At 45.9% G+C, this 25,545-nt stretch overlaps 41 non-coding genes and 1 pseudogene across 41 annotated transcripts; all 42 read left to right on the forward strand.

The window, feature by feature from the left end:
* Positions 1-323: 323 nt before the first annotated feature.
* On the forward strand, positions 324-442 carry LOC139699456 (5S ribosomal RNA). Its single transcript, XR_011703337.1, has one exon. It is a non-coding gene; the product is annotated as a 5S ribosomal RNA (ribosomal RNA).
* Positions 443-831: 389 nt separating this feature from the next.
* Positions 832-950, forward strand: LOC139699127 (5S ribosomal RNA). Its single transcript, XR_011703053.1, has one exon. It is a non-coding gene; the product is annotated as a 5S ribosomal RNA (ribosomal RNA).
* Positions 951-1,339: 389 nt separating this feature from the next.
* On the forward strand, positions 1,340-1,458 carry LOC139699457 (5S ribosomal RNA). The gene has a single exon (XR_011703338.1). It is a non-coding gene; the product is annotated as a 5S ribosomal RNA (ribosomal RNA).
* Positions 1,459-1,847: 389 nt separating this feature from the next.
* On the forward strand, positions 1,848-1,966 carry LOC139699458 (5S ribosomal RNA). The gene has a single exon (XR_011703339.1). It is a non-coding gene; the product is annotated as a 5S ribosomal RNA (ribosomal RNA).
* A 389-nt stretch (positions 1,967-2,355) lies between these two features.
* Positions 2,356-2,474, forward strand: LOC139699459 (5S ribosomal RNA). The gene has a single exon (XR_011703340.1). It is a non-coding gene; the product is annotated as a 5S ribosomal RNA (ribosomal RNA).
* A 389-nt stretch (positions 2,475-2,863) lies between these two features.
* LOC139699624 (5S ribosomal RNA) lies at positions 2,864-2,982 on the forward strand. The gene has a single exon (XR_011703495.1). It is a non-coding gene; the product is annotated as a 5S ribosomal RNA (ribosomal RNA).
* A 389-nt stretch (positions 2,983-3,371) lies between these two features.
* LOC139699460 (5S ribosomal RNA) lies at positions 3,372-3,490 on the forward strand. Its single transcript, XR_011703341.1, has one exon. It is a non-coding gene; the product is annotated as a 5S ribosomal RNA (ribosomal RNA).
* Positions 3,491-3,879: 389 nt separating this feature from the next.
* Positions 3,880-3,998, forward strand: LOC139699462 (5S ribosomal RNA). The gene has a single exon (XR_011703343.1). It is a non-coding gene; the product is annotated as a 5S ribosomal RNA (ribosomal RNA).
* A 389-nt stretch (positions 3,999-4,387) lies between these two features.
* LOC139699464 (5S ribosomal RNA) lies at positions 4,388-4,506 on the forward strand. The gene has a single exon (XR_011703344.1). It is a non-coding gene; the product is annotated as a 5S ribosomal RNA (ribosomal RNA).
* A 388-nt stretch (positions 4,507-4,894) lies between these two features.
* Positions 4,895-5,013, forward strand: LOC139699465 (5S ribosomal RNA). The gene has a single exon (XR_011703345.1). It is a non-coding gene; the product is annotated as a 5S ribosomal RNA (ribosomal RNA).
* Positions 5,014-5,402: 389 nt separating this feature from the next.
* Positions 5,403-5,521, forward strand: LOC139699466 (5S ribosomal RNA). The gene has a single exon (XR_011703346.1). It is a non-coding gene; the product is annotated as a 5S ribosomal RNA (ribosomal RNA).
* Positions 5,522-5,910: 389 nt separating this feature from the next.
* Positions 5,911-6,029, forward strand: LOC139699467 (5S ribosomal RNA). Its single transcript, XR_011703347.1, has one exon. It is a non-coding gene; the product is annotated as a 5S ribosomal RNA (ribosomal RNA).
* A 389-nt stretch (positions 6,030-6,418) lies between these two features.
* On the forward strand, positions 6,419-6,537 carry LOC139699468 (5S ribosomal RNA). Its single transcript, XR_011703348.1, has one exon. It is a non-coding gene; the product is annotated as a 5S ribosomal RNA (ribosomal RNA).
* A 389-nt stretch (positions 6,538-6,926) lies between these two features.
* Positions 6,927-7,045, forward strand: LOC139699470 (5S ribosomal RNA). Its single transcript, XR_011703349.1, has one exon. It is a non-coding gene; the product is annotated as a 5S ribosomal RNA (ribosomal RNA).
* Positions 7,046-7,434: 389 nt separating this feature from the next.
* Positions 7,435-7,553, forward strand: LOC139699692 (5S ribosomal RNA). The gene has a single exon (XR_011703559.1). It is a non-coding gene; the product is annotated as a 5S ribosomal RNA (ribosomal RNA).
* Positions 7,554-7,942: 389 nt separating this feature from the next.
* On the forward strand, positions 7,943-8,061 carry LOC139699625 (5S ribosomal RNA). The gene has a single exon (XR_011703496.1). It is a non-coding gene; the product is annotated as a 5S ribosomal RNA (ribosomal RNA).
* Positions 8,062-12,574: 4,513 nt separating this feature from the next.
* Positions 12,575-12,673, forward strand: LOC139699184 (5S ribosomal RNA; annotated as a pseudogene).
* Positions 12,674-13,059: 386 nt separating this feature from the next.
* Positions 13,060-13,178, forward strand: LOC139699471 (5S ribosomal RNA). Its single transcript, XR_011703350.1, has one exon. It is a non-coding gene; the product is annotated as a 5S ribosomal RNA (ribosomal RNA).
* A 389-nt stretch (positions 13,179-13,567) lies between these two features.
* Positions 13,568-13,686, forward strand: LOC139699472 (5S ribosomal RNA). The gene has a single exon (XR_011703351.1). It is a non-coding gene; the product is annotated as a 5S ribosomal RNA (ribosomal RNA).
* Positions 13,687-14,075: 389 nt separating this feature from the next.
* Positions 14,076-14,194, forward strand: LOC139699473 (5S ribosomal RNA). Its single transcript, XR_011703352.1, has one exon. It is a non-coding gene; the product is annotated as a 5S ribosomal RNA (ribosomal RNA).
* Positions 14,195-14,583: 389 nt separating this feature from the next.
* On the forward strand, positions 14,584-14,702 carry LOC139699475 (5S ribosomal RNA). Its single transcript, XR_011703354.1, has one exon. It is a non-coding gene; the product is annotated as a 5S ribosomal RNA (ribosomal RNA).
* A 389-nt stretch (positions 14,703-15,091) lies between these two features.
* LOC139699626 (5S ribosomal RNA) lies at positions 15,092-15,210 on the forward strand. The gene has a single exon (XR_011703497.1). It is a non-coding gene; the product is annotated as a 5S ribosomal RNA (ribosomal RNA).
* A 389-nt stretch (positions 15,211-15,599) lies between these two features.
* LOC139699476 (5S ribosomal RNA) lies at positions 15,600-15,718 on the forward strand. The gene has a single exon (XR_011703355.1). It is a non-coding gene; the product is annotated as a 5S ribosomal RNA (ribosomal RNA).
* Positions 15,719-16,107: 389 nt separating this feature from the next.
* LOC139699477 (5S ribosomal RNA) lies at positions 16,108-16,226 on the forward strand. The gene has a single exon (XR_011703356.1). It is a non-coding gene; the product is annotated as a 5S ribosomal RNA (ribosomal RNA).
* Positions 16,227-16,615: 389 nt separating this feature from the next.
* Positions 16,616-16,734, forward strand: LOC139699478 (5S ribosomal RNA). Its single transcript, XR_011703357.1, has one exon. It is a non-coding gene; the product is annotated as a 5S ribosomal RNA (ribosomal RNA).
* A 389-nt stretch (positions 16,735-17,123) lies between these two features.
* On the forward strand, positions 17,124-17,242 carry LOC139699479 (5S ribosomal RNA). Its single transcript, XR_011703358.1, has one exon. It is a non-coding gene; the product is annotated as a 5S ribosomal RNA (ribosomal RNA).
* Positions 17,243-17,631: 389 nt separating this feature from the next.
* LOC139699693 (5S ribosomal RNA) lies at positions 17,632-17,750 on the forward strand. The gene has a single exon (XR_011703560.1). It is a non-coding gene; the product is annotated as a 5S ribosomal RNA (ribosomal RNA).
* A 389-nt stretch (positions 17,751-18,139) lies between these two features.
* On the forward strand, positions 18,140-18,258 carry LOC139699628 (5S ribosomal RNA). The gene has a single exon (XR_011703499.1). It is a non-coding gene; the product is annotated as a 5S ribosomal RNA (ribosomal RNA).
* A 389-nt stretch (positions 18,259-18,647) lies between these two features.
* LOC139699481 (5S ribosomal RNA) lies at positions 18,648-18,766 on the forward strand. Its single transcript, XR_011703359.1, has one exon. It is a non-coding gene; the product is annotated as a 5S ribosomal RNA (ribosomal RNA).
* Positions 18,767-19,142: 376 nt separating this feature from the next.
* Positions 19,143-19,261, forward strand: LOC139699482 (5S ribosomal RNA). The gene has a single exon (XR_011703360.1). It is a non-coding gene; the product is annotated as a 5S ribosomal RNA (ribosomal RNA).
* Positions 19,262-19,650: 389 nt separating this feature from the next.
* Positions 19,651-19,769, forward strand: LOC139699483 (5S ribosomal RNA). The gene has a single exon (XR_011703361.1). It is a non-coding gene; the product is annotated as a 5S ribosomal RNA (ribosomal RNA).
* Positions 19,770-20,158: 389 nt separating this feature from the next.
* On the forward strand, positions 20,159-20,277 carry LOC139699484 (5S ribosomal RNA). Its single transcript, XR_011703362.1, has one exon. It is a non-coding gene; the product is annotated as a 5S ribosomal RNA (ribosomal RNA).
* Positions 20,278-20,666: 389 nt separating this feature from the next.
* On the forward strand, positions 20,667-20,785 carry LOC139699485 (5S ribosomal RNA). The gene has a single exon (XR_011703363.1). It is a non-coding gene; the product is annotated as a 5S ribosomal RNA (ribosomal RNA).
* Positions 20,786-21,174: 389 nt separating this feature from the next.
* LOC139699487 (5S ribosomal RNA) lies at positions 21,175-21,293 on the forward strand. Its single transcript, XR_011703365.1, has one exon. It is a non-coding gene; the product is annotated as a 5S ribosomal RNA (ribosomal RNA).
* A 376-nt stretch (positions 21,294-21,669) lies between these two features.
* On the forward strand, positions 21,670-21,788 carry LOC139699488 (5S ribosomal RNA). The gene has a single exon (XR_011703366.1). It is a non-coding gene; the product is annotated as a 5S ribosomal RNA (ribosomal RNA).
* A 389-nt stretch (positions 21,789-22,177) lies between these two features.
* LOC139699489 (5S ribosomal RNA) lies at positions 22,178-22,296 on the forward strand. The gene has a single exon (XR_011703367.1). It is a non-coding gene; the product is annotated as a 5S ribosomal RNA (ribosomal RNA).
* A 389-nt stretch (positions 22,297-22,685) lies between these two features.
* Positions 22,686-22,804, forward strand: LOC139699490 (5S ribosomal RNA). The gene has a single exon (XR_011703368.1). It is a non-coding gene; the product is annotated as a 5S ribosomal RNA (ribosomal RNA).
* Positions 22,805-23,188: 384 nt separating this feature from the next.
* On the forward strand, positions 23,189-23,307 carry LOC139699491 (5S ribosomal RNA). Its single transcript, XR_011703369.1, has one exon. It is a non-coding gene; the product is annotated as a 5S ribosomal RNA (ribosomal RNA).
* A 389-nt stretch (positions 23,308-23,696) lies between these two features.
* On the forward strand, positions 23,697-23,815 carry LOC139699630 (5S ribosomal RNA). Its single transcript, XR_011703500.1, has one exon. It is a non-coding gene; the product is annotated as a 5S ribosomal RNA (ribosomal RNA).
* Positions 23,816-24,204: 389 nt separating this feature from the next.
* Positions 24,205-24,323, forward strand: LOC139699492 (5S ribosomal RNA). Its single transcript, XR_011703370.1, has one exon. It is a non-coding gene; the product is annotated as a 5S ribosomal RNA (ribosomal RNA).
* Positions 24,324-24,712: 389 nt separating this feature from the next.
* On the forward strand, positions 24,713-24,831 carry LOC139699493 (5S ribosomal RNA). The gene has a single exon (XR_011703371.1). It is a non-coding gene; the product is annotated as a 5S ribosomal RNA (ribosomal RNA).
* A 389-nt stretch (positions 24,832-25,220) lies between these two features.
* On the forward strand, positions 25,221-25,339 carry LOC139699131 (5S ribosomal RNA). The gene has a single exon (XR_011703057.1). It is a non-coding gene; the product is annotated as a 5S ribosomal RNA (ribosomal RNA).
* Positions 25,340-25,545: the final 206 nt, after the last annotated feature.

The raw sequence follows: 25,545 nt of genomic DNA on the forward strand, positions 1-25,545 counted from the left end.
ATAATTTATTTTGCAATGCCAGACATTGCATGCGTGATTTTGAATTGGTATGTTCCCTTTTGACACCATTCCATTTCATCTAGATGCGACCAGCTCTCTTGGGGCAATGCATTGGTGCTGTAGTAACCCGTATCTCTTCCACATTTATCCAAAGTTCGTTTTGAGATGGCAAATTACCTCCGTCTCCCGCCATCATATAGTATGGTCGTGGACGGCCCGATGTATGCAAGCCGTGGGCAAGAAAATAGACGTCGTGTCGCGTCGTTGCAAGTGTTTGCGGGCTTGATATTGCTAAAATAGTTGACTCGAGAGTGGTGGAAATTGCCAACGGCCATACCACGCTGAATACACCGGTTCTCGTCCGATCACCGAAGTTAAGCAGCATCGGGCCCGGATAGTACTTGGATGGGTGACCGCCTGGGAACACCGGGTGCCGTTGGCTTTCAATATTTTTTTTCCGAAACGAACGTATTTTGAGGCATTCTCTGATGTTTTTAATTTTTTTCAAATAATTTATTTTGCAATGCCAGACATTGCATGCGTGATTTTGAATTGGTATGTTCCCTTTTGACACCATTCCATTTCATCTAGATGCGACCAGCTCTCTTGGGGCAATGCATTGGTGCTGTAGTAACCCGTATCTCTTCCACATTTATCCAAAGTTCGTTTTGAGATGGCAAATTACCTCCGTCTCCCGCCATCATATAGTATGGTCGTGGACGGCCCGATGTATGCAAGCCGTGGGCAAGAAAATAGACGTCGTGTCGCGTCGTTGCAAGTGTTTGCGGGCTTGATATTGCTAAAATAGTTGACTCGAGAGTGGTGGGAATTGCCAACGGCCATACCACGCTGAATACACCGGTTCTCGTCCGATCACCGAAGTTAGGCAGCATCGGGCCCGGATAGTACTTGGATGGGTGACCGCCTGGGAACACCGGGTGCCGTTGGCTTTCAATATTTTTTTTCCGAAACGAACGTATTTTGAGGCATTCTCTGATGTTTTTAATTTTTTTCAAATAATTTATTTTGCAATGCCAGACATTGCATGCGTGATTTTGAATTGGTATGTTCCCTTTTGACACCATTCCATTTCATCTAGATGCGACCAGCTCTCTTGGGGCAATGCATTGGTGCTGTAGTAACCCGTATCTCTTCCACATTTATCCAAAGTTCGTTTTGAGATGGCAAATTACCTCCGTCTCCCGCCATCATATAGTATGGTCGTGGACGGCCCGATGTATGCAAGCCGTGGGCAAGAAAATAGACGTCGTGTCGCGTCGTTGCAAGTGTTTGCGGGCTTGATATTGCTAAAATAGTTGACTCGAGAGTGGTGGAAAATGCCAACGGCCATACCACGCTGAATACACCGGTTCTCGTCCGATCACCGAAGTTAAGCAGCATCGGGCCCGGATAGTACTTGGATGGGTGACCGCCTGGGAACACCGGGTGCCGTTGGCTTTCAATATTTTTTTTCCGAAACGAACGTATTTTGAGGCATTCTCTGATGTTTTAAATTTTTTTCAAATAATTTATTTTGCAATGCCAGACATTGCATGCGTGATTTTGAATTGGTATGTTCCCTTTTGACACCATTCCATTTCATCTAGATGCGACCAGCTCTCTTGGGGCAATGCATTGGTGCTGTAGTAACCCGTATCTCTTCCACATTTATCCAAAGTTCGTTTTGAGATGGCAAATTACCTCCGTCTCCCGCCATCATATAGTATGGTCGTGGACGGCCCGATGTATGCAAGCCGTGGGCAAGAAAATAGACGTCGTGTCGCGTCGTTGCAAGTGTTTGCGGGCTTGATATTGCTAAAATAGTTGACTCGAGAGTGGTGGAAATTGCCAACGGCCATACCACGCTGAATACACCGGTTCTCGTCCGATCACCGAAGTTAAGCAGCATCGGGCCCGGATAGTACTTGGATGGGTGACCGCCTGGGAACACCGGGTGCCGTTGGCTTTCAATATTTTTTTTCCGAAACGAACGTATTTTGAGGCATTCTCTGATGTTTTAAATTTTTTTCAAATAATTTATTTTGCAATGCCAGACATTGCATGCGTGATTTTGAATTGGTATGTTCCCTTTTGACACCATTCCATTTCATCTAGATGCGACCAGCTCTCTTGGGGCAATGCATTGGTGCTGTAGTAACCCGTATCTCTTCCACATTTATCCAAAGTTCGTTTTGAGATGGCAAATTACCTCCGTCTCCCGCCATCATATAGTATGGTCGTGGACGGCCCGATGTATGCAAGCCGTGGGCAAGAAAATAGACGTCGTGTCGCGTCGTTGCAAGTGTTTGCGGGCTTGATATTGCTAAAATAGTTGACTCGAGAGTGGTGGAAATTGCCAACGGCCATACCACGCTGAATACACCGGTTCTCGTCCGATCACCGAAGTTAAGCAGCATCGGGCCCGGATAGTACTTGGATGGGTGACCGCCTGGGAACACCGGGTGCCGTTGGCTTTCAATATTTTTTTTCCGAAACGAACGTATTTTGAGGCATTCTCTGATGTTTTTAATTTTTTTCAAATAATTTATTTTGCAATGCCAGACATTGCATGCGTGATTTTGAATTGGTATGTTCCCTTTTGACACCATTCCATTTCATCTAGATGCGACCAGCTCTCTTGGGGCAATGCATTGGTGCTGTAGTAACCCGTATCTCTTCCACATTTATCCAAAGTTCGTTTTGAGATGGCAAATTACCTCCGTCTCCCGCCATCATATAGTATGGTCGTGGACGGCCCGATGTATGCAAGCCGTGGGCAAGAAAATAGACGTCGTGTCGCGTCGTTGCAAGTGTTTGCGGGCTTGATATTGCTAAAATAGTTGACTCGAGAGTGGTGGAAATTGCCAACGGCCATACCACGCTGAATTCACCGGTTCTCGTCCGATCACCGAAGTTAAGCAGCATCGGGCCCGGATAGTACTTGGATGGGTGACCGCCTGGGAACACCGGGTGCCGTTGGCTTTCAATATTTTTTTTCCGAAACGAACGTATTTTGAGGCATTCTCTGATGTTTTTAATTTTTTTCAAATAATTTATTTTGCAATGCCAGACATTGCATGCGTGATTTTGAATTGGTATGTTCCCTTTTGACACCATTCCATTTCATCTAGATGCGACCAGCTCTCTTGGGGCAATGCATTGGTGCTGTAGTAACCCGTATCTCTTCCACATTTATCCAAAGTTCGTTTTGAGATGGCAAATTACCTCCGTCTCCCGCCATCATATAGTATGGTCGTGGACGGCCCGACGTATGCAAGCCGTGGGCAAGAAAATAGACGTCGTGTCGCGTCGTTGCAAGTGTTTGCGGGCTTGATATTGCTAAAATAGTTGACTCGAGAGTGGTGGAAATTGCCAACGGCCATACCACGCTGAATACACCGGTTCTCGTCCGATCACCGAAGTTAAGCAGCATCGGGCCCGGATAGTACTTGGATGGGTGACCGCCTGGGAACACCGGGTGCCGTTGGCTTTCAATATTTTTTTTCCGAAACGAACGTATTTTGAGGCATTCTCTGATGTTTTTAATTTTTTTCAAATAATTTATTTTGCAATGCCAGACATTGCATGCGTGATTTTGAATTGGTATGTTCCCTTTTGACACCATTCCATTTCATCTAGATGCGACCAGCTCTCTTGGGGCAATGCATTGGTGCTGTAGTAACCCGTATCTCTTCCACATTTATCCAAAGTTCGTTTTGAGATGGCAAATTACCTCCGTCTCCCGCCATCATATAGTATGGTCGTGGACGGCCCGATGTATGCAAGCCGTGGGCAAGAAAATAGACGTCGTGTCGCGTCGTTGCAAGTGTTTGCGGGCTTGATATTGCTAAAATAGTTGACTCGAGAGTGGTGGAAAATGCCAACGGCCATACCACGCTGAATACACCGGTTCTCGTCCGATCACCGAAGTTAAGCAGCATCGGGCCCGGATAGTACTTGGATGGGTGACCGCCTGGGAACACCGGGTGCCGTTGGCTTTCAATATTTTTTTTCCGAAACGAACGTATTTTGAGGCATTCTCTGATGTTTTAAATTTTTTTCAAATAATTTATTTTGCAATGCCAGACATTGCATGCGTGATTTTGAATTGGTATGTTCCCTTTTGACACCATTCCATTTCATCTAGATGCGACCAGCTCTCTTGGGGCAATGCATTGGTGCTGTAGTAACCCGTATCTCTTCCACATTTATCCAAAGTTCGTTTTGAGATGGCAAATTACCTCCGTCTCCCGCCATCATATAGTATGGTCGTGGACGGCCCGATGTATGCAAGCCGTGGGCAAGAAAATAGACGTCGTGTCGCGTCGTTGCAAGTGTTTGCGGGCTTGATATTGCTAAAATAGTTGACTCGAGAGTGGTGGAAATTGCCAACGGCCATACCACGCTGAATACACCGGTTCTCGTCCGATCACCGAAGTTAAGCAGCATCGGGCCCGGATAGTACTTGGATGGGTGACCGCCTGGGAACACCGGGTGCCGTTGGCTTTCAATATTTTTTTTCCGAAAGAACGTATTTTGAGGCATTCTCTGATGTTTTAAATTTTTTTCAAATAATTTATTTTGCAATGCCAGACATTGCATGCGTGATTTTGAATTGGTATGTTCCCTTTTGACACCATTCCATTTCATCTAGATGCGACCAGCTCTCTTGGGGCAATGCATTGGTGCTGTAGTAACCCGTATCTCTTCCACATTTATCCAAAGTTCGTTTTGAGATGGCAAATTACCTCCGTCTCCCGCCATCATATAGTATGGTCGTGGACGGCCCGATGTATGCAAGCCGTGGGCAAGAAAATAGACGTCGTGTCGCGTCGTTGCAAGTGTTTGCGGGCTTGATATTGCTAAAATAGTTGACTCGAGAGTGGTGGAAATTGCCAACGGCCATACCACGCTGAATACACCGGTTCTCGTCCGATCACCGAAGTTAAGCAGCATCGGGCCCGGATAGTACTTGGATGGGTGACCGCCTGGGAACACCGGGTGCCGTTGGCTTTCAATATTTTTTTTCCGAAACGAACGTATTTTGAGGCATTCTCTGATGTTTTTAATTTTTTTCAAATAATTTATTTTGCAATGCCAGACATTGCATGCGTGATTTTGAATTGGTATGTTCCCTTTTGACACCATTCCATTTCATCTAGATGCGACCAGCTCTCTTGGGGCAATGCATTGGTGCTGTAGTAACCCGTATCTCTTCCACATTTATCCAAAGTTCGTTTTGAGATGGCAAATTACCTCCGTCTCCCGCCATCATATAGTATGGTCGTGGACGGCCCGATGTATGCAAGCCGTGGGCAAGAAAATAGACGTCGTGTCGCGTCGTTGCAAGTGTTTGCGGGCTTGATATTGCTAAAATAGTTGACTCGAGAGTGGTGGAAAATGCCAACGGCCATACCACGCTGAATACACCGGTTCTCGTCCGATCACCGAAGTTAAGCAGCATCGGGCCCGGATAGTACTTGGATGGGTGACCGCCTGGGAACACCGGGTGCCGTTGGCTTTCAATATTTTTTTTCCGAAACGAACGTATTTTGAGGCATTCTCTGATGTTTTAAATTTTTTTCAAATAATTTATTTTGCAATGCCAGACATTGCATGCGTGATTTTGAATTGGTATGTTCCCTTTTGACACCATTCCATTTCATCTAGATGCGACCAGCTCTCTTGGGGCAATGCATTGGTGCTGTAGTAACCCGTATCTCTTCCACATTTATCCAAAGTTCGTTTTGAGATGGCAAATTACCTCCGTCTCCCGCCATCATATAGTATGGTCGTGGACGGCCCGATGTATGCAAGCCGTGGGCAAGAAAATAGACGTCGTGTCGCGTCGTTGCAAGTGTTTGCGGGCTTGATATTGCTAAAATAGTTGACTCGAGAGTGGTGGAAATTGCCAACGGCCATACCACGCTGAATACACCGGTTCTCGTCCGATCACCGAAGTTAAGCAGCATCGGGCCCGGATAGTACTTGGATGGGTGACCGCCTGGGAACACCGGGTGCCGTTGGCTTTCAATATTTTTTTTCCGAAACGAACGTATTTTGAGGCATTCTCTGATGTTTTAAATTTTTTTCAAATAATTTATTTTGCAATGCCAGACATTGCATGCGTGATTTTGAATTGGTATGTTCCCTTTTGACACCATTCCATTTCATCTAGATGCGACCAGCTCTCTTGGGGCAATGCATTGGTGCTGTAGTAACCCGTATCTCTTCCACATTTATCCAAAGTTCGTTTTGAGATGGCAAATTACCTCCGTCTCCCGCCATCATATAGTATGGTCGTGGACGGCCCGATGTATGCAAGCCGTGGGCAAGAAAATAGACGTCGTGTCGCGTCGTTGCAAGTGTTTGCGGGCTTGATATTGCTAAAATAGTTGACTCGAGAGTGGTGGAAATTGCCAACGGCCATACCACGCTGAATACACCGGTTCTCGTCCGATCACCGAAGTTAAGCAGCATCGGGCCCGGATAGTACTTGGATGGGTGACCGCCTGGGAACACCGGGTGCCGTTGGCTTTCAATATTTTTTTTCCGAAACGAACGTATTTTGAGGCATTCTCTGATGTTTTTAATTTTTTTCAAATAATTTATTTTGCAATGCCAGACATTGCATGCGTGATTTTGAATTGGTATGTTCCCTTTTGACACCATTCCATTTCATCTAGATGCGACCAGCTCTCTTGGGGCAATGCATTGGTGCTGTAGTAACCCGTATCTCTTCCACATTTATCCAAAGTTCGTTTTGAGATGGCAAATTACCTCCGTCTCCCGCCATCATATAGTATGGTCGTGGACGGCCCGATGTATGCAAGCCGTGGGCAAGAAAATAGACGTCGTGTCGCGTCGTTGCAAGTGTTTGCGGGCTTGATATTGCTAAAATAGTTGACTCGAGAGTGGTGGAAAATGCCAACGGCCATACCACGCTGAATACACCGGTTCTCGTCCGATCACCGAAGTTAAGCAGCATCGGGCCCGGATAGTACTTGGATGGGTGACCGCCTGGGAACACCGGGTGCCGTTGGCTTTCAATATTTTTTTTCCGAAACGAACGTATTTTGAGGCATTCTCTGATGTTTTTAATTTTTTTCAAATAATTTATTTTGCAATGCCAGACATTGCATGCGTGATTTTGAATTGGTATGTTCCCTTTTGACACCATTCCATTTCATCTAGATGCGACCAGCTCTCTTGGGGCAATGCATTGGTGCTGTAGTAACCCGTATCTCTTCCACATTTATCCAAAGTTCGTTTTGAGATGGCAAATTACCTCCGTCTCCCGCCATCATATAGTATGGTCGTGGACGGCCCGATGTATGCAAGCCGTGGGCAAGAAAATAGACGTCGTGTCGCGTCGTTGCAAGTGTTTGCGGGCTTGATATTGCTAAAATAGTTGACTCGAGAGTGGTGGAAATTGCCATCGGCCATACCACGCTGAATACACCGGTTCTCGTCCGATCACCGAAGTTAAGCAGCATCGGGCCCGGATAGTACTTGGATGGGTGACCGCCTGGGAACACCGGGTGCCGTTGGCTTTCAATATTTTTTTTCCGAAACGAACGTATTTTGAGGCATTCTCTGATGTTTTTAATTTTTTTCAAATAATTTATTTTGCAATGCCAGACATTGCATGCGTGATTTTGAATTGGTATGTTCCCTTTTGACACCATTCCATTTCATCTAGATGCGACCAGCTCTCTTGGGGCAATGCATTGGTGCTGTAGTAACCCGTATCTCTTCCACATTTATCCAAAGTTCGTTTTGAGATGGCAAATTACCTCCGTCTCCCGCCATCATATAGTATGGTCGTGGACGGCCCGATGTATGCAAGCCGTGGGCAAGAAAATAGACGTCGTGTCGCGTCGTTGCAAGTGTTTGCGGGCTTGATATTGCTAAAATAGTTGACTCGAGAGTGGTGGAAATTGCCAACGGCCATACCACGCTGAATTCACCGGTTCTCGTCCGATCACCGAAGTTAAGCAGCATCGGGCCCGGATAGTACTTGGATGGGTGACCGCCTGGGAACACCGGGTGCCGTTGGCTTTCAATATTTTTTTTCCGAAACGAACGTATTTTGAGGCATTCTCTGAGGTTTTTAATTTTTTTCAAATAATTTATTTTGCAATGCCAGACATTGCATGCGTGATTTTGAATTGGTATGTTCCCTTTTGACACCATTCCATTTCATCTAGATGCGACCAGCTCTCTTGGGGCAATGCATTGGTGCTGTAGTAACCCGTATCTCTTCCACATTTATCCAAAGTTCGTTTTGAGATGGCAAATTACCTCCGTCTCCCGCCATCATATAGTATGGTCGTGGACGGCCCGATGTATGCAAGCCGTGGGCAAGAAAATAGACGTCGTGTCGCGTCGTTGCAAGTGTTTGCGGGCTTGATATTGCTAAAATAGTTGACTCGAGAGTGGTGGAAATTGCCGGCGAGGATGACAGCGGGAGGAAGTTTGGGCTCGGCGGGGACGAGAGCGAGGACTCCGACGCCAAGGACAACGGGAGCAGCGACACCGGGGACCAGGACGAGGCCCCGAGGAGATCCGGGAGAGGGGGCAAGGCGGAAACGACCGAGCAGAGACAGAAGACGAAGAAGAAGGACAAAGGAAAGAACAGCCTAAGCGTCGGACTCCAGGAGATAGCGGTGAGGTACGCATATATGAAGGAAGCCAAATGGAAAAGGGATGCAAAAAATACAGGGAATGATAAGGGGAAGCAAATGGGAACCCCGAATCCGGAATCCCAATGAATTACACATTGAACCCAAAATTGAGAATAGGCACGCTTAATGTATGTGGGGTTACAAGTAAAAACAGAATAGAAAAAGTATTCGACCTATTTAAAAGAGAAGACCTGGACATCCTACTATTGCAAGAGGTCATGGTGAGTGTACATTGGGAAACGGGCCCGGCGGAGATCTATATAAACAACCAAGAGCGGGAAAGAGGCACTGCGATCATGTTAAAAAGAAACATCACCGGAGAAAAAATGACAATGCTACCATCCGGGAGGGCGATGGCCATGACGATCCTTGGGATAAGGATAATAAATGTGTACGGCCCGGCCGGCACCAGGAAACTTCAGGAGAGGAGGGAATTTTACTCGCGGGACCTCCTGCCCCTGCTGAGCGACTTCCAAGGAATGGCACTGTTAGGGGGTGATTTTAACGCAATCATAGACGAGAAAGATAGCCAAAACAACGATGGAGGAGGAGCAAAATACCCACTGTGTGGTCCCCTAAAATCGATAGTTAAAAACCTCAGAGCCACTGACGCAAACAGATTAACAAGCACAAAAGATAACCTTCCGTACACCATCTACGGCGACAAATGGGCAACAAGGCAGGACCGCTTTTACGCATCCTACGACTTGAAAACCCATATATCCTCCTATGCGGTTCTTCCAGTGGCATGCTCCGACCACTGCGCAGTTATTATATCGGTCGATGGATCCCAAAGCAGGACGAGGCATCAGCCAAGGAAAAAGGAGTGGAGGATGAACGTCGAGCTGCTATATGAGAAAGACACCAGAGCCATACTGAAAGAAAACATCCAGCGATGGGAGGAAAGCTGGAGAGGATTGGATCCAAGCGAAAGGTGGGAAAACTCCAAAGTAAAAATAAGAAACCTTTTCGCACAACTGCACAGGGAGAGAGCCGAAGAAATCAGGGAAACCATGGCTTTTTACAGAGAAGCGCTCGAGGAGAGCCTAAAGACGAGAGAAAGGGAACGGAGCAACTGGGGGGAGATAAAAGAACTAAAAAGGAAAATCTTCGGAATGGAAGAGGAAAGGGCGAAAATATCAACATGGCACAGAAGCAAAATATGTTTGCCAGAAGAACATGCCTCGGTGTATTATCTGGGGAGGAGGTTAAAGGATTGCGCCAACAACTTACTCAAAAACGGCATTTTGAACGAGAACGGAACGAGGTTAAAAGAAGAGAGAGAAATCATAGAGCATGTATGCCACCATTTTGAGACTCTCCTTTCTGGGGAGGACACATCACTCAAGGAAGAGACAGAAAATCTCACGCCACTCCCCCAACTGCCAGTGGAGGTGGCAGAGAGGATGGAGGAAAGAATCACAAGGGAGGAGTGCGAGGATGCTATGAGATGGCTCCCCAAGGGGAGGTCCCCGGGTACCGACGGTATCCCTTTTGAATTCTACGTAGAATTCTGGGAAGAGCTGAAGGATTTAATCATTCCAGCGATAGAGAACATCCTCCAAAATGGCACCCTCACCACGACCCAAAGAGAGGGGAAAATTGTCCTAGTGCCGAAAAGAAAAGAGCCAAGGAGCCTAAATGACTACAGACCCATCACCCTCCTCAACGCCGATTACAAGGTAGTAGCTAAAATCGTTAAAACCAGACTCAACGAAGCCGTGGAAAAGATAATCGGGCCAGACCAACACATAGTAGGAAAGGGGAGGAACATTGTAACGGCGCTGACAACGATCAGAGACGCAATCGCGAGCCACGAGAGCAGGCAGGGCGCGGGCCTTAAACTGGTAGCGGTAGATATTGAGAAGGCTTTCGACAGGGTGAACATAAACCACGTATTGAACACATTAAAGAGGATGGGATTCCCCGAAAAGTTTTTGAATACAATAAAAATGTTCACGAACAACATCACGTCGAAAGTAAAATTGAGCGCGGGGGCCGAAACAAAGTCGTTCCCCGTGAGAAGATCAATCAGACAAGGCTGTCCGCTTTCGATGCTTCTGTTCTCTATATCACTGGAGCCCCTGCTACATAGTCTTCGCAGAAACATTAAAGGAATCCCGGCGGGGAACGGAAAAGTGTCCGCGGTGGCTTATGCGGACGACGTAACGATCTTCGCCCAAGATCAAGCGGAAATTCATGTAATAGGGAAATCATTAAAGGAATATGAGGAGGAAAGCGGGCAAAAAGTAAACATGGAAAAGACAAAGGCCTTGACAATAAAAGACGCCGACTTCACCGCGACCAGTGAATGGAAAGAGGTGACCTCGATGGACATTCTGGGCATTCCATGGAGTAGGACTTCCACGGAGACGACAAACGCAGTATGGGAAAAGGCAACGAGAATGATAAAAGGAACATTAGCGCAATTGAGAGACAGGGACCTAAACATACATCAGAAAGTCCTTGCGATAAACGCATTGTTATTATCCAAGGCATGGTACGCCGCACTGATTTTCCCGTTGCCAGAAAAACATGGGGCTCTATTGACGAAAATAGCAACGCAATACCTTTGGGGAGGGCATTTGCTAAGAGTAGCAAAGAGCCAGGCCTGTCTACCCAAGGGGAAGGGGGGCCTAGGGCTGATCGACGTGCGGGACAAAGCCCTGGCACTCTATGCAAAGACAGTAATAAACATCCTATCCGACGACTGTCAACATTCAAAAGATCTGCTAAAGGCGGCATGGGGTGCACCAGGGCAGGATAGACTGCTGATGAAAACTATCAGGAAAGTTAAGGACTTAGTAGAAAAGATGCCGAGAGGAGTGACAGCCACCACCAAGTGCCTTTACCGACAACTCAGAAGCGACGACAACCACCGAATCAACATCGAAAAGCACATCCTATCGGTAAATTGGAAGAGAGTGTGGAAGAACATCAACGAAATAGCCATGACCCTAAGGACAAAGAGCGTCCTATTCCTATTCGCAAACTATATAGTGACCACCCAGCAAGTGAAACAAAACATGTATCTAACAAGCAGGAACGAATGCGAATACTGTGACAAAGCCGACACACAAGACCACAGGGTGTTCGAATGCACCATCTCAAGGAGGAGGTGGTGCCTAATAAAAAGAACATTTAGAGAATTAAACACCTTTGGAGAAAAGGAGATAGGAAATAGGAATATGATGATTCTGGATTTCAACATCTTTCCCCGCGTGAAAATGGAAACAATGTGCTGGCTGATTGGACAGCACCTTCTTACGGTACACAAGTGGGTTAAAATAGATATAGAAAGTTGGTGGGAACAAGTGAAAAAAGAGAGCAAAAACCTACCGGGCCGATTACAGCCATATTGGAAGAAAGTAGAACAAATGGTAAAAAAAGAAGTCATGAAAGAATAACAAGTTTAAAGAAAATTGGTCTTGGACTCAATGTAAACTGTCATGTATGCAAGGAAATATATTACCGATAACAAGTATGTGAATAAAGGGAATACGTTCAATAAATAAGAGCAGATAATAATGTAAACAATGTATCATTAATGTTTAACTGTGAAAAAAAGACGCAAAGGGGATGTTTAAAAAAAAAATTTGACTATTTATAATTGGCTTGATTTCATTGTAATCATTTTGTTCCCTATAAAGGATCTTGTATTGTTAATTCAAGTAAGGAAAATGTTCCCTAAGTTATGTGACGGTGAACACTTTCCGAATGCTTATAGTTCATAAGTGGTTCATACTTATATCATCCTTTGTTTAGAATTGTTCAATTGTGAAAATGTTCAATCTGTGGTCTTATGCACGCTTAAGATGGTGCACATGGTGTTAAATAACTATGTCTGTGAATGGAAATACATGCAATATAAAAAAAAAAAAAAAAAAATACCACGCTGAATACACCGGTTCTCGTCCGATCACCGAAGTTAAGCAGCATCGGGCCCGGATAGTACTTGGATGGGTGACCGCCTGGGAACACCGGGTGCCGTTGGCTTTCAATATTTTTTTTCCGAAACGAACGTATTTTGAGGCATTCTCTGATGTTTTTAATTTTTTTCAAATAATTTATTTTGCAATGCCAGACATTGCATGCGTGATTTTGAATTGGTATGTTCCCTTTTGACACCATTCCATTTCATCTAGATGCGACCAGCTCTCTTGGGGCAATGTATTGGTGCTGTAGTATCGTAATCTTCCACATTTATCCAAAGTTCGTTTTAAGATGGCAAATTACCTCCGTCTCCCGCCATCATATGGTCGTGGACGGCCCGATGTACTATATGCAAGCCGTGGGCAAGAAAATAGGCGTCGTTACAAGTGTTTGCGGGCTTGATATTGCTAAAATAGTTGACTCGAGAGTGGTGGAAATTGCCAACGGCCATACCACGCTGAATACACCGGTTCTCGTCCGATCACCGAAGTTAAGCAGCATCGGGCCCGGATAGTACTTGGATGGGTGACCGCCTGGGAACACCGGGTGCCGTTGGCTTTCAATATTTTTTTTCCGAAACGAACGTATTTTGAGGCATTCTCTGATGTTTTTAATTTTTTTCAAATAATTTATTTTGCAATGCCAGACATTGCATGCGTGATTTTGAATTGGTATGTTCCCTTTTGACACCATTCCATTTCATCTAGATGCGACCAGCTCTCTTGGGGCAATGCATTGGTGCTGTAGTAACCCGTATCTCTTCCACATTTATCCAAAGTTCGTTTTGAGATGGCAAATTACCTCCGTCTCCCGCCATCATATAGTATGGTCGTGGACGGCCCGATGTATGCAAGCCGTGGGCAAGAAAATAGACGTCGTGTCGCGTCGTTGCAAGTGTTTGCGGGCTTGATATTGCTAAAATAGTTGACTCGAGAGTGGTGGAAAATGCCAACGGCCATACCACGCTGAATACACCGGTTCTCGTCCGATCACCGAAGTTAAGCAGCATCGGGCCCGGATAGTACTTGGATGGGTGACCGCCTGGGAACACCGGGTGCCGTTGGCTTTCAATATTTTTTTTCCGAAACGAACGTATTTTGAGGCATTCTCTGATGTTTTTAATTTTTTTCAAATAATTTATTTTGCAATGCCAGACATTGCATGCGTGATTTTGAATTGGTATGTTCCCTTTTGACACCATTCCATTTCATCTAGATGCGACCAGCTCTCTTGGGGCAATGCATTGGTGCTGTAGTAACCCGTATCTCTTCCACATTTATCCAAAGTTCGTTTTGAGATGGCAAATTACCTCCGTCTCCCGCCATCATATAGTATGGTCGTGGACGGCCCGATGTATGCAAGCCGTGGGCAAGAAAATAGACGTCGTGTCGCGTCGTTGCAAGTGTTTGCGGGCTTGATATTGCTAAAATAGTTGACTCGAGAGTGGTGGAAATTGCCAACGGCCATACCACGCTGAATACACCGGTTCTCGTCCGATCACCGAAGTTAAGCAGCATCGGGCCCGGATAGTACTTGGATGGGTGACCGCCTGGGAACACCGGGTGCCGTTGGCTTTCAATATTTTTTTTCCGAAACGAACGTATTTTGAGGCATTCTCTGATGTTTTAAATTTTTTTCAAATAATTTATTTTGCAATGCCAGACATTGCATGCGTGATTTTGAATTGGTATGTTCCCTTTTGACACCATTCCATTTCATCTAGATGCGACCAGCTCTCTTGGGGCAATGCATTGGTGCTGTAGTAACCCGTATCTCTTCCACATTTATCCAAAGTTCGTTTTGAGATGGCAAATTACCTCCGTCTCCCGCCATCATATAGTATGGTCGTGGACGGCCCGATGTATGCAAGCCGTGGGCAAGAAAATAGACGTCGTGTCGCGTCGTTGCAAGTGTTTGCGGGCTTGATATTGCTAAAATAGTTGACTCGAGAGTGGTGGAAATTGCCAACGGCCATACCACGCTGAATACACCGGTTCTCGTCCGATCACCGAAGTTAAGCAGCATCGGGCCCGGATAGTACTTGGATGGGTGACCGCCTGGGAACACCGGGTGCCGTTGGCTTTCAATATTTTTTTTCCGAAACGAACGTATTTTGAGGCATTCTCTGATGTTTTTAATTTTTTTCAAATAATTTATTTTGCAATGCCAGACATTGCATGCGTGATTTTGAATTGGTATGTTCCCTTTTGACACCATTCCATTTCATCTAGATGCGACCAGCTCTCTTGGGGCAATGCATTGGTGCTGTAGTAACCCGTATCTCTTCCACATTTATCCAAAGTTCGTTTGGAGATGGCAAATTACCTCCGTCTCCCGCCATCATATAGTATGGTCGTGGACGGCCCGATGTATGCAAGCCGTGGGCAAGAAAATAGACGTCGTGTCGCGTCGTTGCAAGTGTTTGCGGGCTTGATATTGCTAAAATAGTTGACTCGAGAGTGGTGGAAATTGCCAACGGCCATACCACGCTGAATTCACCGGTTCTCGTCCGATCACCGAAGTTAAGCAGCATCGGGCCCGGATAGTACTTGGATGGGTGACCGCCTGGGAACACCGGGTGCCGTTGGCTTTCAATATTTTTTTTCCGAAACGAACGTATTTTGAGGCATTCTCTGATGTTTTTAATTTTTTTCAAATAATTTATTTTGCAATGCCAGACATTGCATGCGTGATTTTGAATTGGTATGTTCCCTTTTGACACCATTCCATTTCATCTAGATGCGACCAGCTCTCTTGGGGCAATGCATTGGTGCTGTAGTAACCCGTATCTCTTCCACATTTATCCAAAGTTCGTTTTGAGATGGCAAATTACCTCCGTCTCCCGCCGTCATATAGTATGGTCGTGGACGGCCCGACGTATGCAAGCCGTGGGCAAGAAAATAGACGTCGTGTCGCGTCGTTGCAAGTGTTTGCGGGCTTGATATTGCTAAAATAGTTGACTCGAGAGTGGTGGAAATTGCCAACGGCCATACCACGCTGAATACACCGGTTCTCGTCCGATCACCGAAGTTAAGCAGCATCGGGCCCGGATAGTACTTGGATGGGTGACCGCCTGGGAACACCGGGTGCCGTTGGCTTTCAATATTTTTTTTCCGAAACGAACGTATTTTGAGGCATTCTCTGATGTTTTTAATTTTTTTCAAATAATTTATTTTGCAATGCCAGACATTGCATGCGTGATTTTGAATTGGTATGTTCCCTTTTGACACCATTCCATTTCATCTAGATGCGACCAGCTCTCTTGGGGCAATGCATTGGTGCTGTAGTAACCCGTATCTCTTCCACATTTATCCAAAGTTCGTTTTGAGATGGCAAATTACCTCCGTCTCCCGCCATCATATAGTATGGTCGTGGACGGCCCGATGTATGCAAGCCGTGGGCAAGAAAATAGACGTCGTGTCGCGTCGTTGCAAGTGTTTGCGGGCTTGATATTGCTAAAATAGTTGACTCGAGAGTGGTGGAAAATGCCAACGGCCATACCACGCTGAATACACCGGTTCTCGTCCGATCACCGAAGTTAAGCAGCATCGGGCCCGGATAGTACTTGGATGGGTGACCGCCTGGGAACACCGGGTGCCGTTGGCTTTCAATATTTTTTTTCCGAAACGAACGTATTTTGAGGCATTCTCTGATGTTTTAAATTTTTTTCAAATAATTTATTTTGCAATGCCAGACATTGCATGCGTGATTTTGAATTGGTATGTTCCCTTTTGACACCATTCCATTTCATCTAGATGCGACCAGCTCTCTTGGGGCAATGCATTGGTGCTGTAGTAACCCGTATCTCTTCCACATTTATCCAAAGTTCGTTTTGAGATGGCAAATTACCTCCGTCTCCCGCCATCATATAGTATGGTCGTGGACGGCCCGATGTATGCAAGCCGTGGGCAAGAAAATAGACGTCGTGTCGCGTCGTTGCAAGTGTTTGCGGGCTTGATATTGCTAAAATAGTTGACTCGAGAGTGGTGGAAATTGCCAACGGCCATACCACGCTGAATACACCGGTTCTCGTCCGATCACCGAAGTTAAGCAGCATCGGGCCCGGATAGTACTTGGATGGGTGACCGCCTGGGAACACCGGGTGCCGTTGGCTTTCAATATTTTTTTTCCGAAACGAACGTATTTTGAGGCATTCTCTGATGTTTTTAATTTTTTTCAAATAATTTATTTTGCAATGCCAGACATTGCATGCGTGATTTTGAATTGGTATGTTCCCTTTTGACACCATTCCATTTCATCTAGATGCGACCAGCTCTCTTGGGGCAATGCATTGGTGCTGTAGTAACCCGTATCTCTTCCACATTTATCCAAAGTTCGTTTTGAGATGGCAAATTACCTCCGTCTCCCGCCATCATATAGTATGGTCGTGGACGGCCCGATGTATGCAAGCCGTGGGCAAGAAAATAGACGTCGTGTCGCGTCGTTGCAAGTGTTTGCGGGCTTGATATTGCTAAAATAGTTGACTCGAGAGTGGTGGAAAATGCCAACGGCCATACCACGCTGAATACACCGGTTCTCGTCCGATCACCGAAGTTAAGCAGCATCGGGCCCGGATAGTACTTGGATGGGTGACCGCCTGGGAACACCGGGTGCCGTTGGCTTTCAATATTTTTTTTCCGAAACGAACGTATTTTGAGGCATTCTCTGATGTTTTTAATTTTTTTCAAATAATTTATTTTGCAATGCCAGACATTGCATGCGTGATTTTGAATTGGTATGTTCCCTTTTGACACCATTCCATTTCATCTAGATGCGACCAGCTCTCTTGGGGCAATGCATTGGTGCTGTAGTAACCCGTATCTCTTCCACATTTATCCAAAGTTCGTTTTGAGATGGCAAATTACCTCCGTCTCCCGCCATCATATAGTATGGTCGTGGACGGCCCGATGTATGCAAGCCGTGGGCAAGAAAATAGACGTCGTGTCGCGTCGTTGCAAGTGTTTGCGGGCTTGATATTGCTAAAATAGTTGACTCGAGAGTGGTGGAAATTGCCATCGGCCATACCACGCTGAATACACCGGTTCTCGTCCGATCACCGAAGTTAAGCAGCATCGGGCCCGGATAGTACTTGGATGGGTGACCGCCTGGGAACACCGGGTGCCGTTGGCTTTCAATATTTTTTTTCCGAAACGAACGTATTTTGAGGCATTCTCTGATGTTTTTAATTTTTTTCAAATAATTTATTTTGCAATGCCAGACATTGCATGCGTGATTTTGAATTGGTATGTTCCCTTTTGACACCATTCCATTTCATCTAGATGCGACCAGCTCTCTTGGGGCAATGCATTGGTGCTGTAGTAACCCGTATCTCTTCCACATTTATCCAAAGTTCGTTTTGAGATGGCAAATTACCTCCGTCTCCCGCCATCATATAGTATGGTCGTGGACGGCCCGATGTATGCAAGCCGTGGGCAAGAAAATAGACGTCGTGTCGCGTCGTTGCAAGTGTTTGCGGGCTTGATATTGCTAAAATAGTTGACTCGAGAGTGGTGGAAATTGCCAACGGCCATACCACGCTGAATTCACCGGTTCTCGTCCGATCACCGAAGTTAAGCAGCATCGGGCCCGGATAGTACTTGGATGGGTGACCGCCTGGGAACACCGGGTGCCGTTGGCTTTCAATATTTTTTTTCCGAAACGAACGTATTTTGAGGCATTCTCTGAGGTTTTTAATTTTTTTCAAATAATTTATTTTGCAATGCCAGACATTGCATGCGTGATTTTGAATTGGTATGTTCCCTTTTGACACCATTCCATTTCATCTAGATGCGACCAGCTCTCTTGGGGCAATGCATTGGTGCTGTAGTAACCCGTATCTCTTCCACATTTATCCAAAGTTCGTTTTGAGATGGCAAATTACCTCCGTCTCCCGCCATCATATAGTATGGTCGTGGACGGCCCGATGTATGCAAGCCGTGGGCAAGAAAATAGACGTCGTGTCGCGTCGTTGCAAGTGTTTGCGGGCTTGATATTGCTAAAATAGTTGACTCGAGAGTGGTGGAAATTGCCAACGGCCATACCACGCTGAATACACCGGTTCTCGTCCGATCACCGAAGTTAAGCAGCATCGGGCCCGGATAGTACTTGGATGGGTGACCGCCTGGGAACACCGGGTGCCGTTGGCTTTCAATATTTTTTTTCCGAAACGAACGTATTTTGAGGCATTCTCTGATGTTTTTAATTTTTTTCAAATAATTTATTTTGCAATGCCAGACATTGCATGCGTGATTTTGAATTGGTATGTTCCCTTTTGACACCATTCCATTTCATCTAGATGCGACCAGCTCTCTTGGGGCAATGTATTGGTGCTGTAGTATCGTAATCTTCCACATTTATCCAAAGTTCGTTTTAAGATGGCAAATTACCTCCGTCTCCCGCCATCATATGGTCGTGGACGGCCCGATGTACTATATGCAAGCCGTGGGCAAGAAAATAGGCGTCGTTACAAGTGTTTGCGGGCTTGATATTGCTAAAATAGTTGACTCGAGAGTGGTGGAAATTGCCAACGGCCATACCACGCTGAATACACCGGTTCTCGTCCGATCACCGAAGTTAAGCAGCATCGGGCCCGGATAGTACTTGGATGGGTGACCGCCTGGGAACACCGGGTGCCGTTGGCTTTCAATATTTTTTTTCCGAAACGAACGTATTTTGAGGCATTCTCTGATGTTTTTAATTTTTTTCAAATAATTTATTTTGCAATGCCAGACATTGCATGCGTGATTTTGAATTGGTATGTTCCCTTTTGACACCATTCCATTTCATCTAGATGCGACCAGCTCTCTTGGGGCAATGCATTGGTGCTGTAGTAACCCGTATCTCTTCCACATTTATCCAAAGTTCGTTTTGAGATGGCAAATTACCTCCGTCTCCCGCCATCATATAGTATGGTCGTGGACGGCCCGATGTATGCAAGCCGTGGGCAAGAAAATAGACGTCGTGTCGCGTCGTTGCAAGTGTTTGCGGGCTTGATATTGCTAAAATAGTTGACTCGAGAGTGGTGGAAAATGCCAACGGCCATACCACGCTGAATACACCGGTTCTCGTCCGATCACCGAAGTTAAGCAGCATCGGGCCCGGATAGTACTTGGATGGGTGACCGCCTGGGAACACCGGGTGCCGTTGGCTTTCAATATTTTTTTTCCGAAACGAACGTATTTTGAGGCATTCTCTGATGTTTTTAATTTTTTTCAAATAATTTATTTTGCAATGCCAGACATTGCATGCGTGATTTTGAATTGGTATGTTCCCTTTTGACACCATTCCATTTCATCTAGATGCGACCAGCTCTCTTGGGGCAATGCATTGGTGCTGTAGTAACCCGTATCTCTTCCACATTTATCCAAAGTTCGTTTTGAGATGGCAAATTACCTCCGTCTCCCGCCATCATATAGTATGGTCGTGGACGGCCCGATGTATGCAAGCCGTGGGCAAGAAAATAGACGTCGTGTCGCGTCGTTGCAAGTGTTTGCGGGCTTGATATTGCTAAAATAGTTGACTCGAGAGTGGTGGAAAATGCCAACGGCCATACCACGCTGAATACACCGGTTCTCGTCCGATCACCGAAGTTAAGCAGCATCGGGCCCGGATAGTACTTGGATGGGTGACCGCCTGGGAACACCGGGTGCCGTTGGCTTTCAATATTTTTTTTCCGAAACGAACGTATTTTGAGGCATTCTCTGATGTTTTTAATTTTTTTCAAATAATTTATTTTGCAATGCCAGACATTGCATGCGTGATTTTGAATTGGTATGTTCCCTTTTGACACCATTCCATTTCATCTAGATGCGACCAGCTCTCTTGGGGCAATGCATTGGTGCTGTAGTAACCCGTATCTCTTCCACATTTATCCAAAGTTCGTTTTGAGATGGCAAATTACCTCCGTCTCCCGCCATCATATAGTATGGTCGTGGACGGCCCGATGTATGCAAGCCGTGGGCAAGAAAATAGACGTCGTGTCGCGTCGTTGCAAGTGTTTGCGGGCTTGATATTGCTAAAATAGTTGACTCGAGAGTGGTGGAAATTGCCAACGGCCATACCACGCTGAATACACCGGTTCTCGTCCGATCACCGAAGTTAAGCAGCATCGGGCCCGGATAGTACTTGGATGGGTGACCGCCTGGGAACACCGGGTGCCGTTGGCTTTCAATATTTTTTTTCCGAAACGAACGTATTTTGAGGCATTCTCTGATGTTTTTAATTTTTTTCAAATAATTTATTTTGCAATGCCAGACATTGCATGCGTGATTTTGAATTGGTATGTTCCCTTTTGACACCATTCCATTTCATCTAGATGCGACCAGCTCTCTTGGGGCAATGCATTGGTGCTGTAGTAACCCGTATCTCTTCCACATTTATCCAAAGTTCGTTTTGAGATGGCAAATTACCTCCGTCTCCCGCCATCATATAGTATGGTCGTGGACGGCCCGATGTATGCAAGCCGTGGGCAAGAAAATAGACGTCGTGTCGCGTCGTTGCAAGTGTTTGCGGGCTTGATATTGCTAAAATAGTTGACTCGAGAGTGGTGGAAATTGCCAACGGCCATACCACGCTGAATACACCGGTTCTCGTCCGATCACCGAAGTTAAGCAGCATCGGGCCCGGATAGTACTTGGATGGGTGACCGCCTGGGAACACCGGGTGCCGTTGGCTTTCAATATTTTTTTTCCGAAACGAACGTATTTTGAGGCATTCTCTGATGTTTTTAATTTTTTTCAAATAATTTATTTTGCAATGCCAGACATTGCATGCGTGATTTTGAATTGGTATGTTCCCTTTTGACACCATTCCATTTCATCTAGATGCGACCAGCTCTCTTGGGGCAATGTATTGGTGCTGTAGTATCGTAATCTTCCACATTTATCCAAAGTTCGTTTTAAGATGGCAAATTACCTCCGTCTCCCGCCATCATATGGTCGTGGACGGCCCGATGTACTATATGCAAGCCGTGGGCAAGAAAATAGGCGTCGTTACAAGTGTTTGCGGGCTTGATATTGCTAAAATAGTTGACTCGAGAGTGGTGGAAATTGCCAACGGCCATACCACGCTGAATACACCGGTTCTCGTCCGATCACCGAAGTTAAGCAGCATCGGGCCCGGATAGTACTTGGATGGGTGACCGCCTGGGAACACCGGGTGCCGTTGGCTTTCAATATTTTTTTTCCGAAACGAACGTATTTTGAGGCATTCTCTGATGTTTTTAATTTTTTTCAAATAATTTATTTTGCAATGCCAGACATTGCATGCGTGATTTTGAATTGGTATGTTCCCTTTTGACACCATTCCATTTCATCTAGATGCGACCAGCTCTCTTGGGGCAATGCATTGGTGCTGTAGTAACCCGTATCTCTTCCACATTTATCCAAAGTTCGTTTTGAGATGGCAAATTACCTCCGTCTCCCGCCATCATATAGTATGGTCGTGGACGGCCCGATGTATGCAAGCCGTGGGCAAGAAAATAGACGTCGTGTCGCGTCGTTGCAAGTGTTTGCGGGCTTGATATTGCTAAAATAGTTGACTCGAGAGTGGTGGAAAATGCCAACGGCCATACCACGCTGAATACACCGGTTCTCGTCCGATCACCGAAGTTAAGCAGCATCGGGCCCGGATAGTACTTGGATGGGTGACCGCCTGGGAACACCGGGTGCCGTTGGCTTTCAATATTTTTTTTCCGAAACGAACGTATTTTGAGGCATTCTCTGATGTTTTTAATTTTTTTCAAATAATTTATTTTGCAATGCCAGACATTGCATGCGTGATTTTGAATTGGTATGTTCCCTTTTGACACCATTCCATTTCATCTAGATGCGACCAGCTCTCTTGGGGCAATGCATTGGTGCTGTAGTAACCCGTATCTCTTCCACATTTATCCAAAGTTCGTTTTGAGATGGCAAATTACCTCCGTCTCCCGCCATCATATAGTATGGTCGTGGACGGCCCGATGTATGCAAGCCGTGGGCAAGAAAATAGACGTCGTGTCGCGTCGTTGCAAGTGTTTGCGGGCTTGATATTGCTAAAATAGTTGACTCGAGAGTGGTGGAAATTGCCAACGGCCATACCACGCTGAATACACCGGTTCTCGTCCGATCACCGAAGTTAAGCAGCATCGGGCCCGGATAGTACTTGGATGGGTGACCGCCTGGGAACACCGGGTGCCGTTGGCTTTCAATATTTTTTTTCCGAAACGAACGTATTTTGAGGCATTCTCTGATGTTTTAAATTTTTTTCAAATAATTTATTTTGCAATGCCAGACATTGCATGCGTGATTTTGAATTGGTATGTTCCCTTTTGACACCATTCCATTTCATCTAGATGCGACCAGCTCTCTTGGGGCAATGCATTGGTGCTGTAGTAACCCGTATCTCTTCCACATTTATCCAAAGTTCGTTTTGAGATGGCAAATTACCTCCGTCTCCCGCCATCATATGGTCGTGGACGGCCCGATGTATGCAAGCCGTGGGCAAGAAAATAGACGTCGTGTCGCGTCGTTGCAAGTGTTTGCGGGCTTGATATTGCTAAAATAGTTGACTCGAGAGTGGTGGAAATTGCCAACGGCCATACCACGCTGAATACACCGGTTCTCGTCCGATCACCGAAGTTAAGCAGCATCGGGCCCGGATAGTACTTGGATGGGTGACCGCCTGGGAACACCGGGTGCCGTTGGCTTTCAATATTTTTTTTCCGAAACGAACGTATTTTGAGGCATTCTCTGATGTTTTTAATTTTTTTCAAATAATTTATTTTGCAATGCCAGACATTGCATGCGTGATTTTGAATTGGTATGTTCCCTTTTGACACCATTCCATTTCATCTAGATGCGACCAGCTCTCTTGGGGCAATGCATTGGTGCTGTAGTAACCCGTATCTCTTCCACATTTATCCAAAGTTCGTTTGGAGATGGCAAATTACCTCCGTCTCCCGCCATCATATAGTATGGTCGTGGACGGCCCGATGTATGCAAGCCGTGGGCAAGAAAATAGACGTCGTGTCGCGTCGTTGCAAGTGTTTGCGGGCTTGATATTGCTAAAATAGTTGACTCGAGAGTGGTGGAAATTGCCAACGGCCATACCACGCTGAATTCACCGGTTCTCGTCCGATCACCGAAGTTAAGCAGCATCGGGCCCGGATAGTACTTGGATGGGTGACCGCCTGGGAACACCGGGTGCCGTTGGCTTTCAATATTTTTTTTCCGAAACGAACGTATTTTGAGGCATTCTCTGATGTTTTTAATTTTTTTCAAATAATTTATTTTGCAATGCCAGACATTGCATGCGTGATTTTGAATTGGTATGTTCCCTTTTGACACCATTCCATTTCATCTAGATGCGACCAGCTCTCTTGGGGCAATGCATTGGTGCTGTAGTAACCCGTATCTCTTCCACATTTATCCAAAGTTCGTTTTGAGATGGCAAATTACCTCCGTCTCCCGCCGTCATATAGTATGGTCGTGGACGGCCCGACGTATGCAAGCCGTGGGCAAGAAAATAGACGTCGTGTCGCGTCGTTGCAAGTGTTTGCGGGCTTGATATTGCTAAAATAGTTGACTCGAGAGTGGTGGAAATTGCCAACGGCCATACCACGCTGAATACACCGGTTCTCGTCCGATCACCGAAGTTAAGCAGCATCGGGCCCGGATAGTACTTGGATGGGTGACCGCCTGGGAACACCGGGTGCCGTTGGCTTTCAATATTTTTTTTCCGAAACGAACGTATTTTGAGGCATTCTCTGATGTTTTTAATTTTTTTCAAATAATTTATTTTGCAATGCCAGACATTGCATGCGTGATTTTGAATTGGTATGTTCCCTTTTGACACCATTCCATTTCATCTAGATGCGACCAGCTCTCTTGGGGCAATGCATTGGTGCTGTAGTAACCCGTATCTCTTCCACATTTATCCAAAGTTCGTTTTGAGATGGCAAATTACCTCCGTCTCCCGCCATCATATAGTATGGTCGTGGACGGCCCGATGTATGCAAGCCGTGGGCAAGAAAATAGACGTCGTGTCGCGTCGTTGCAAGTGTTTGCGGGCTTGATATTGCTAAAATAGTTGACTCGAGAGTGGTGGAAAATGCCAACGGCCATACCACGCTGAATACACCGGTTCTCGTCCGATCACCGAAGTTAAGCAGCATCGGGCCCGGATAGTACTTGGATGGGTGACCGCCTGGGAACACCGGGTGCCGTTGGCTTTCAATATTTTTTTTCCGAAACGAACGTATTTTGAGGCATTCTCTGATGTTTTAAATTTTTTTCAAATAATTTATTTTGCAATGCCAGACATTGCATGCGTGATTTTGAATTGGTATGTTCCCTTTTGACACCATTCCATTTCATCTAGATGCGACCAGCTCTCTTGGGGCAATGCATTGGTGCTGTAGTAACCCGTATCTCTTCCACATTTATCAAAAGTTCGTTTTGAGATGGCAAATTACCTCCGTCTCCCGCCATCATATAGTATGGTCGTGGACGGCCCGATGTATGCAAGCCGTGGGCAAGAAAATAGACGTCGTGTCGCGTCGTTGCAAGTGTTTGCGGGCTTGATATTGCTAAAATAGTTGACTCGAGAGTGGTGGAAATTGCCAACGGCCATACCACGCTGAATACACCGGTTCTCGTCCGATCACCGAAGTTAAGCAGCATCGGGCCCGGATAGTACTTGGATGGGTGACCGCCTGGGAACACCGGGTGCCTTTGGCTTTCAATATTTTTTTTCCGAAACGAACGTATTTTGAGGCATTCTCTGATGTTTTAAATTTTTTTCAAATAATTTATTTTGCAATGCCAGACATTGCATGCGTGATTTTGAATTGGTATGTTCCCTTTTGACACCATTCCATTTCATCTAGATGCGACCAGCTCTCTTGGGGCAATGCATTGGTGCTGTAGTAACCCGTATCTCTTCC

The sequence above is a fragment of the Hetaerina americana genome, unplaced genomic scaffold (assembly GCF_022747635.1).
Source record: "Hetaerina americana unplaced genomic scaffold, ioHetAmer1.1.p SCAF_9, whole genome shotgun sequence".
In the NCBI taxonomy this organism is placed as follows: domain Eukaryota; kingdom Metazoa; phylum Arthropoda; class Insecta; order Odonata; family Calopterygidae; genus Hetaerina; species Hetaerina americana.